This window comes from Chrysemys picta, chromosome 15 (assembly GCF_011386835.1).
Source record: "Chrysemys picta bellii isolate R12L10 chromosome 15, ASM1138683v2, whole genome shotgun sequence".
Lineage (NCBI taxonomy): Eukaryota > Metazoa > Chordata > Testudines > Emydidae > Chrysemys > Chrysemys picta.
The window spans coordinates 16,559,085-16,570,037 of NC_088805.1; the positions used below are offsets into that span (position 1 = coordinate 16,559,085).

Consider the following 10,953-nt stretch of genomic DNA (forward strand, 5'->3'; position numbering starts at 1 on the left):
AAATTGGCTGAGGGACTCAGGGCACATGTAGTACCTGAAACTACTTTTCATCTGACTAGATTTCAAGTTGGATTGTGTCCCTTTTAAGAAGTAGTTTAGCGTAACCAAGCACTAAAATACAGTAGTCTTTAAAAACAATGCAACACACACTTAAAAGCCTCATCTTCTGTTAGATGAAAACCTGCTTTTTTCATGATACTTAGATATGGTACAAGTCTCCCTTGTGCTTGAACAACTCAGTTCTAATCCTTTTTCCTTTTATTCTTTAGTCCTTGAAAGAAATGTAAAATAAATTAATAAATCAAATGTTCTGGGTCTAACCTAAACAAAAGGACCAGAAATTCATAACTCATGGTTGTAAACAAGGAGAGTTGTTCAAGGGAAAAGGACTCCTGTCACAGCCTGTTAATGTCTGTTTGACACGTAGTTTTTTGTAGAACCTTTGAGAGCTAGAGAGAGAGATAGAGGCAGAGCAATTTTTAGAACAGTGGGGGAAGGGGAATTAAGTAAAATCTACCCTCTAACAGTGACAGAGGAATGAAAGAGAGCATGCAAGACAGGAACACGTTTAAGTGTTATTAGTGCCTATTTTAAAAAGGAAGTGGGCTGGAAAATAGAGCTACAAATGTCAGTTTCTTATGGAGAAATATTAAGTTCTGGAAGAAATTAAAAACACTTTTAAAATGGCAGAACGAGAGTGATGACCTTGTCTTATAATAGTGAGGTGTGGGGTCAGGAATGGGATCAGAGTAAAAGCATCCTGGGTGATTTCTGTGACCTTGCTCAGTATTGTTGTGTCCTTAGAGGTTCATGCTGATAAGTGGAATTCTTCTAAACATATTGCATGCAAGGGAACTAGGCTGAGATATACAGTTCTGTGTACACAGGTTATTGGCTATCGCACAGTTGCTGCTGTAAGTAAATGCCATGAAGTGTTAATGAATTGATACTGCTGGTTGGATCTGATAGGATGAGTAATTGGCATGGAGTTGTTTCAGCAGAGTTGGCAGTTGAATAGTGTTAATCACAGTGATGACTTTAATAGCATTTAATAGACACTTATCTGAATTCAGATCAGATGATATATTGCTTTAAAAAAAAAAAAAAAAAGCATTCCCAGTGCTATTAGCATTATATGGTAGAAAGACACTAAAATTGCCAGAAGAAAGTTGTGGGTTTTGTGTTTTGTCTTTCTTCCCCTGTTTGAGAAGTGCTTGCTTTCTGGGTTCTGGTTATAGGTCTGCTGCACTTTCCATTAGAAACCTGTGCTTTCACTTGATATTTTAATAAAAGAACAGTTTTGAGCTGAAACTTAGCAGCCACCTCCCACAAATCCTAAAAGGAACTTTCCAAAACAGAGATGCTATTAAAGACTACCAAGGAAATACAGGTGTTTTTTAAATATGTATTAGACAATAGGTTTTGGCTCCTCAGGTGTCACTAGAGATTGCTTAAATCACATACAAGTCTATGAAGGGTATATATTGAAGGGTTGTTTCAGTTGAAGCTTCTTAAGATTAAAAAAGCTATGTTAAAAGGAAATTCAAGGTCTGACTTGACAGACAAAAGCTAGGAAAATTGGAGTTAAGGTTGCTACTCCATTCTTAGCACTTAAATGCCACCGTGATGGGTGTTCTACAAACGCTGAAAGATTAATGGATCACTGTGCACAGTGTGAGGTTATGTATTGCCACATGTGTTGTATTTGAGTAAAAGCAAATGCTTCTGGGGATGTGTGGGGGAAATGTCAGCCTTAACTGAATTTTTCTGATCCTTGTTAGTCTAACACTTGAAGACTGCAGATGGTTTTTATATATCTAGATCGCTGTTAGTTAAATTTGGATTAAAACTTCTGTTCATACTTACAGGTGCCTTTAGGCACTAGTGCAATATCCTAGTCACAGTGTGCTAGGCAATATACTAACACAGAATAACAGCCTCTTTGCAGTTGTTCATAAGTTTGGACTCGTTTCTTTTGGGTTGAAATTTCCCAGGCTTCATCTCTGCCCAAAAATTAGTGTTTGGAAAACTAATGCAAAATCATTTAAACTGTACTGAATATTTAATGGTTTTCCCCATGCATCTATTATGTGTATATCTTTTCAATTGGGTTGTGAACAGGAAGGGTGGTTGTGACCTCCCACCGCTTTCTTTCTGGTTAAGTGGAGGAGGTGATTCCAAAAATTCCTGTTGTAACAGTGTCCTGGTCTGGAGCAGCCATTTGGTTGGCAGAATGCTACCATTGGAAGGTCTATGCTACAAACCAGAACCCCATTTCTACCAAAAGGGTTATAACTTGTAGCATGGACAAGACTAGGTTAGTCCCATCCACACTATAAGCTTGAATTTTGGTTCAGTGCAGCATTTTAAAGTCACTGTTTTCATGAGACCCTCTGAAAAGAAGAAACCCATGCAAGCACCCTAAGTTGTTCTGCAGTTCTAGTTTTGTGTGGGTTTTCCAAGCTGTGCACATTCCTGCCGAGATTGTTTACTTTCCTGTGCACCAGCAACAAAAGACAGCTGTGTTGGCAGCATAGGAAATTTTGCAAAATGCAACGTTTGTCAAAAAAAAAGGAGGACATAATCAATAGAGAGAAAAAATGTTTTCAAGCTTCTTGGAATACAAACAATGGAATACAACAAAATCCAAGCTAGAAAAAAGTTGGCAGCGCACTGTCTGAACATATCTTAGTTAAGGAAACAACTGTTTTAAGCTAACGCATTTTGTCTGCTTTATTTTATTGACGGGTTCATGTCTTGTTGCTGATATTTCTTTATGCTGAAAAGTACATAAGACAAATATTTAACTTGCTGAGGACTGGGGATCTGTGTCTGCATTTGTCCTAGTTAAAACATGATTTACCAGAGCTTTCTGCTTTCTCAAGTCATGAGCCATATTGCACCAAATCTCAACAACACTTTAATATCACTAGTAGTGGCTTTTTTGTGATGATAACTCATGCATTTGGCCAGCCTAGTGACACTGCTCTATATTGTCATACTGAAGACCCTAGTATCTCCTCCCCTGGTGGATTGATCTCCAAGGCCTAGCAAGCTATGGGAGGTAATGCACTCAGCTCCTAGGGTTTTGTGTCATTCAGCAGTGACCTAGTTAAGGTGTGACTTTTTTTGCCAGTTGTGAAGGGAGTATTGTCCATTCCTTGGTCAAAAGGATGGTGTCCTTTAGGACTCCAAGGATAAGGGAGACATAGCTAGAAAACAAGAAGGATCTTAAGGGCTTCTGAGGGGGATCCCCCAATGCAATCCATTTGTGTAGTTGCCTCTGCATATTGTCCTTTTCTAGCTGTCTAATGTGACTCTAGTTATTGCTAAGCTATTTATTAATGATGCTGTTTGCTCTAGGGTTTGAGCAATATAGTATATAAAATATGTCCTCCTTCTTTGCTAAAGATTCTCTGTGATGGGAGGAAATGTTATACTAGTATAAACAATGCATCTATTTTTACCTTTAGTTCTAGAGATCTAAGTCTGCCTCTTATCCCCTCCTCATTTTTCCTTTTCCTCCCACTTCTCCCTTGCAGCTCCTCATCTAGAAAGGAAGAATTTTCTTCCTTTGGAACCAGCATCAAAGTTTGTGTGTGACTCAGACAATAAACTCCACCTGAATTGTTGGCTCAGTGCAGATGCCCTGTATAATGTTGTCCAGTCTGATTCAAATTCCTCTGGAAAAATACAGATCTGTGGTCTGATGCTGCAAATAAGCCTATGGCATTGGGAACATAGGAAATGCCATACAGAGTATACAGGACTAGATGACCCACTGGTTTGATGTTGCTGACATTGGCCAGTACCAGATGCTTCAGAGGACGACTTTAATCTCCTATTGTGCCATAACCTGCCAATAGAGGATGATTCATCTTAAATCCAGACTGTTAGAGCTGCTTGTGCCTGTAGTATGGGGGTTTATATTACTTAACTTCTATCCTTGTCTGGGACACGCCTTGCTATCACCCTGCCTGGAGAGGAATCACACTTGTTTCCAACCATTTTACACTGGTTTGAAAGGAGAATTATTTGCCTCCTCAGTTCTTCCTTTGTTCCCCACACCAAGTGAACAAAAAAGAAAGACAATCTGATACCTATACTTTGTACTTTGAGTGACTGATCAAACTTCTCATCCAAGACATTTCTCCAGTGTTAGGTATATAATATAATGTAAGCACAGTATCAGACATCTCGCAGTAATGTTAGACTTTTGTAACTATTTGTATTGATTGAAAATGCACATAATTATGATCAGTATTAAAACAGTTTTTGAGTACACAACTATTGCTTTATTCTAGCAACCTCCTCTCAGCATGTTGGCTAATGAACCTTGGATGAAAACAAGAAGGGCCGATTATTCGAAATAAGGGATCTGTTGTGTCATTTAAACATAGTCCTCGCTTATTTATCTTGACTGTTACTGTGCGCTTGCAATTCTGAGCAGAGAGGCTGCGATACAGCAGGTTTTGTAAGCTGTGGCTTAAGCAGTTATCCAGTATTTTAAGACTTTCTTTCCTATTTAGGCTGACTGGTTACTTGTGCATGAGCTGTAAACCTGTTATTAAACATGCTATGCATATTGTATATTCACTGATGTGAATTGTTCTAACAGTGCTTGTGTGTGTTGAGTTAGGATGCTACATTGCCTTATATATTTAAGTGTATTGCATGAAGTTTAATTGTTTTTATATTGTCACTTTTGTATTCACATAGTGCCTCAAGTATCTATTTGCTTATTGCAAGAAATGTACATTGTTTCAAAACAGTGATTGAGTAGCAAAGGGAGTAGGGGCAAGAGATTCCCTTACTGTAGGACGTGTTTTGAAGTGTTAATAAATTGCAAGGATCCAAAGACTTTGTTATTCGTTTCTTCATTTTAATCACAGAAGTGGCTTAAAAACACATGGGCCATATGACTAACTTCCAAGATCATGTTTTTCCATTTTAGGCTGGCAAATACAGCTTAGTCTTGTCAGAATTTTTCAGTAGGCTTTCTACTGGAAAAGATTGCTGGAGCTCTAGAAGGAAAGAACCCTTGCAGTACCTAGAAGGAAAGAACTTTTTCAGCACAGAACAACAGGTTTGAAGGTGAAAGTGTGGGGGGAACAAAAACTCCCTTTAATGGGGGGCATAGGATAGGAGCAGGAGTGAGGGGGAAATACTGAGATGAGGTGGAGGGGTGCACAGTTGACTCCAGGCTGGGAAAAGGCATCCCAATAGTTGCTGCTGCTGTTCCTAAGGCAGTGGCAGCTGGTGCCCTGTGGGCCTCAACCTCCCCTCAGTTACTTGTAACCTGTGCATGAATGCACCCTGTCCTGTCCCCCACACCACTTTAGCTGGCACATGTGTTCCTGCCTCTTCCCTGGGGATATCTCTGCTGGGACTTGCGGTGGCTGGTCTGGACTGGGTCAAGGAGTCCTACCTGCTCTCTGGCAGCCAGCCTGATCTTGTGTCCTTTGGCTCCTTCCCCCCCATTCCTATGCATACAGGTATGGAAATGTACCCAGGTCCCACTCTTCTGCCCCCAAAATACCTTGCAGAGGTGAAACATGCATCTGCCCCCAGTATTTCCATTGCAGGAATGATAGCTCCCTCAGTTCCATCACCTGTGAATGAAAGGGGACTATTGTGAAGACCACCATAAAGTTGCCTTCAAAAATATAACAAGCAGCCCTTTGACTTGAGAATAGTGGTTTTGAAAATCTCTCTTACAATGAACATGGCTAATGGGAAAAAAAATACAATAATTTAATATGGTGCGCTTTTAAAATGTTTCGTTACTGAGGATACCCTAAAACCAAAGTGTCAAACTTTGTCTTCAGGTATATGCCATTCTATTCTAATTCATTGGCTCATTATGTGTTTCCTTTGCTTCTCTATATCCTGGAGTTAGCAACACAAACTACACCCAGGATTGAGTTGGCCCAGTGGCTAATGTTCTGCAGTGCCAGGGAAATGGGTAACTATTTGAAAACGGCTGACACTTTGTACAGCTTGGCACATTCTAAAAGCAAAGTAATTGCTCTTCAGAAGTATCATTGAGCTAGAAGTAAGACAGCCCTGGCGGGCGATGGCTTAGCAGTATCTAGAGGGATGGGGATACATTTGCATTAACCCTTAGGAAACTGGTGAATACCCAGACCTAGATTGGAGAATCTCTGCCTTAGGATATTAGGCAGTTTGTGATCCACCAAGCCTTTGCCTGACTGTTCCTGCTTTTACAGGATCCAAGTAAATCCATAATCTAGAGCAGTGGCAGTTCATTGAGAGCTGTAGAAGGGGTTGCTATTAGTAAAGAATCCATGTACAACTTGCATTCACTTTATATGTCCTGCACATCCCCATTGCTCCCTGGCAATGGGTGTCAAAAGGACCTATCTCCTCCCTAAGGACTTGAGTCCATTGCCACTGTGATCAGATACGGACTTCAAGGAGAGCTGGATTGTATCTTGGTACTGAAGTTCCATCCTATCATTGTATTGGTCCTCCTCACTGGTACCTGGCTTCAGCTGTCCCAGAGTTTGTTGCTTTGCAGGTAGGCAGAGTGAATCACCAGCGTTTGTTCTCAAGTCATCTACTAGGGGGCCCGTGACCATCCCTTTCCACAGCTCTTCCTGGCCAAGTGTCTTCACCCAACCTCTTCCCTGTGGTACAAGGCAATGACAAAGCTAATCAGCTACACCTATGTACTGCTGGGGAACTCAAGCAAGAAGCAATGTTCAAAATAAAGTACAAGAGAATAAGGTGGGTTTTGATCTAATATACATTAAGTAGGTGTAGCTGAATGTGGGTACCCATGCGGACTAGCTCCAGCAAACCAAACAAAAGTTGACCAGGGCAATGGGCTAGTGGATAGTATTACACCTTGTCATGTGTAAGATGTTCATCAATCTTAATGTTTTCCTGCTTAGGGACATTATACTGCAGCCAAGAGCCTGCCTCCCAGCCCAGTAGACGGACTTGAACTAGCAGGGCTCAAGTTAGTGCACTAAAAATAGTGTGGATGTTGCAGCTTGAGCTGCAGTTCATGTTCTCAAGCCCACCTGACCAGCTCAAGTTGTTCCATCCACACTAGTTTTCGTGCACTAACTCAAGCCCCACTAGCCCAAGTCTGTCTATCCAGGCCAGGAGGCACTCTCCCAGCTGCAGTGTAGACATTCCCTTGAAGAAGTGATTTTCAATCTTTCTTCATTTGCAGACCACTACAAAATTTCAAATGGAGGCGTGGACCCCTTTGGAAGTCTTAGATAAAAGTCTGCGGACCTCCGGGGGTCCACAGACCACCGGTTGAAAACCACTGTTCTAATAAGTCAGTGTGCTGAGCAGATGGGAGAGAGTTTAATTATCCATTAGAATGGGCAGAATGTTTAAAATGGGGCAGCAGCTATTTAAACATCAAATGAGAGAGAGCACTCATAAATGTTCTAAATATGCCTGGGAAAACATCAACTTGCTCATGTTATACAAGCATTTATGGCACATTTTTCCCCTTGAGGAGAGTCTTTCATTCTGAATAAGCCAGAAAGCAATTATTCTAACTCCACTGTTTGTAATGGAGCAGATTAGCTACAATATTTGAGTATGAAGTTTTGAGATTCTATTTTCCTGATCCTAAAATAGATTCTACTGTCATGTAAAAGGATGTACTTTCCAAATCACGCTCTGGGCAGCATAGCAAATACCTCCAGGAAACTGTTACATAAGGTAACCTACACTCCTGTCACTTTCTGGCATTCAATATGATTTTTCTCTCTTGCTTTTTCCAAAAATTTATTATCTATCTATCTATATGAAAAAGCTCTGAGTTTCTACTTCCCACTTAATGGAGTCAGATTTTTAATATCTGCCATCTTGTTCTCTAGCAATCTTTTTAGTGGAGTAACAACAACAAATGCTGGCTCATAGAAAAAGGCACTTTACAAGCATCAATGACTTAGGCTTCTGAATGCTGGCTATGAATGGCAAAACTCCCTTTGACTTCAACAGAGCCAGGATTTTACCGGGGGGGTGGGGAGGGACTAAAGCTATAAAATGATTTATTTGGTATTTTTTCAACATTGACTGGGCTGTTTAGGTGACGTTTATTCTTAATGCCTGGTTTTCTTGACTTAATTACTTCTGTGTTCCTAATTGCAGCTGAAGAACGATCATCATTAAAATCAAAAGGCTGAAGGCCATGGAATAAATCAATAGTTTCCAGGGGCCTTGCAGAAGTCAATGGCAGACATTCGTATCCTGAGGAACAAGGCCTCTGATATGCAGGAGAGACAGATGCTGCAGGCATCTGTGCGTTCCTTTCCTTTAGGTTTATGTTTGTGTTTCCTGCCTGTAGAGGGCTCTCTGTTACCTTTCGGCAAAAGAGTTCTGAAAAAGGTTTTTGGTGGTGCCCGCTGGCACTATTAACAAACAAGCAGCCAATGTTGCATTCCTGCTTTTTTTGCCTTGTCTCTGGAAACTTGAAATGTGAAATGTTTTCATAGTACATTAATACCTGTCATTAATGCCTGTGTGGTTTATTGTGCTAAGTATACTTGTGAGTGCAGTAAGCCTGCCACTGACACGATTAAAAAAAAAAAAAAAGCATAGAAAGGCACAATCTAGTAGTTTGGACCCTACCTTTAAATTAGGTTCTGTAGAGCCTTAAAACCCCAGGGCCATCCAGTCCTGTTTCCATCAGTGGCCAATACCAGTTGCTTCAGAAAAGTGGACAAAAAAACCTGCATTTGGAAGGGAGGGGATAACCTGTCCCAGGGAAAGTTTCTTCCTAATTCCCATTAATTAAAGGTTGGTTTAAGCCCTGAAGCACAAGGGTTATATCCCTCTGAAAATTCTTTTGTTGGTGTTTTGTGCTTTTCCTGTAAACATGCATGTCCAGCGTTGATAGTAATATCGGATCTATATTTGGGTCCTGCAGAGATACTTGTGTGAGCAAGTGTTAGACTAGGCCCTTCTTTATTACAGAGGTGCTGGTTGCAGGTAAGGCTGAGCTTCATTTTGCAATGAAAGGGATTCAGTCTTTGCTTTGTATGAAAAATACAGCCTAGTGTCCCCCAAACTTTCCACACTTACTCTTTGCGTGCAGAATATATTTTCCGACCATTCATCATTAATTACTTTATGAATTGAAAAGTGGGTTCTTTAGGAAACTTAGCATCCTGTCAGCTTTTTTCTTTCCCCAGATATCTTACCAATGGAATAACTGACACTTCAATATAATGAAAATTTAGTTGACATCTTGAGCAGCACCTGCAAGTGAAGAAATTAGGTTGTAACTAAGCTAAATTAATGATTGTATCAAATTGTTTTGACTGTACAGGTTATAGCCAGGCTCAGGTAACTTATGTGGCGCCATTGTGACAAGGAAATTCAACCAATCACCAGCTTTTCTCTACAGGTATTTTGCAAGCAATTCTATTAGTTGCAATGACTCAGTGATCTAAGGGAGGCTGGACACTTGTCAAGAGTTTTCATAGGTAGATTAACAGGCCCAACTGTGTCTGCTGTTTAGAGGCTCACTGGCTGCATAGTAGCTCTGGCATCAGTGTTTGGAAAGATTCCCATGACACTGCAGCTTCAGCTTTATTGCCCATTGGAACAGCGCTACTGGCAGAACTGAGGCAGCAGTGTTGGGAAAGCCTGTAAAGTACAGACACTAGCATTTGGCTCTCCCTACTTTCCTGCATATAGTGCCAGTCTTACTAACACAGCCTCTAAACCAATGAGTCAACTGCAAATTTCAAGGGCCAAATTCACACCAAAGCAGCCAGTGTATGGTAGCATTCTCTTTAGGTTTCTTGTTTAGTGTTCAGGTATGATACTTTTACAAATTAAGGAAATTCCAAGACACCAAACTGTTAAAATGGAATTAAGGTTGAGGTGTAGTGGTCCACAGACTCGTACAAATGCTTTCATCATAACTCTTCCCTGCAATAACACTATATGTTTAAGGTACTTTGCGTGCCTTAATTCTGTATTTCTTTAATGTGTTTTTGATTTCTTGTAATGCTGGCTTTTGGGATAGTTACAGCATCCTTTTAATGGTTTTTATTGAAATGACTGATTACCGGTACGTATTCCCAACCTTAACGCTGCCTTAACATAGTTTTCTTTATTGTAGTTTTTGTTTTAGCCACTTTCCTTTCTATTATTGCCAGATATTAGATCAGAGGGTGCTGCTGAAAAAGCAGCTAGCTTTTTAGGAGAGGGCAGCAGGGGGAGAGAGAAGGGATTCAAGCAGTGTTTAAGTAGTCTAGGAAAAGGTTTAAAAATAAATATTCAGAATATTAGTGAAAAGTTGTTCAGAAGTTCCCCCTGGTATTTTCTCCAATGCTATCAAAAGCTACTCTTTGACTGCAGCTGCACTGCAGAAAATTGTTGTCTAACATCTTGTTTTTAATGAAATTTAAAATCAATGGGCTTTTCTCAGATAGCAGCAATAAGCCACGTCAGGAGGCTCATTAGTAGGCTAGTGGTGAGGGTCCTGCATGGCTGAGGGCCCCGTGTCTCTCAGCAACTTGCTAGGAGCACTGAAGCTAGATCTGCCAAAGCACTCTAGTCCTCCCATAGGGAGACTACTCCACCAGCTAATAGGTTTCATGGTCAGGAAGCCTTTCCTGTTATTCCGCCTTAGTTTTGCCGTTCTTCATTTCATCCCACTACAAATAGCCGTAGCCCCTTGGAGCGCTCTGAACACGTATGTTTCATATTAGGGAGGGGATCAAACTGCTTTTTTTTAACTCTTCGTTAAATACCTAGTAGTGACTCAATTTTCAGTGAATATTGAACCAGATTATTTGATGTCCTCTACAGCTCCCAGAGCTGCTCTCGGGCAGTGAGATCTGGAGTGGGCTAGTTGTATCCATCCACCAATAGGTAAGACTGCTGGAGCTTGGAATCCATCAGTGATCCATGCAAGCGTCTGTGACATGCACAAATGCCAGCAGCTAA

General features: G+C 40.7%; 1 protein-coding gene across 8 annotated transcripts in view; it reads left to right on the plus strand.

The window, feature by feature from the left end:
* The window catches only part of PPM1F (protein phosphatase, Mg2+/Mn2+ dependent 1F), a 44,770-nt gene extending 39,912 nt beyond the window's left edge, over nt 1–4,858 (plus strand). For all 8 annotated transcript variants that reach the window (XM_065568390.1, XM_065568393.1, XM_065568394.1 and 5 more), the window contains one exon: nt 3,543–4,858. The gene's annotated coding sequence lies outside the window, so the exon portion shown is untranslated. The remainder of the gene's footprint in view (nt 1–3,542) is intronic.
* The last annotated feature ends 6,095 nt before the right edge of the window (nt 4,859–10,953 follow it).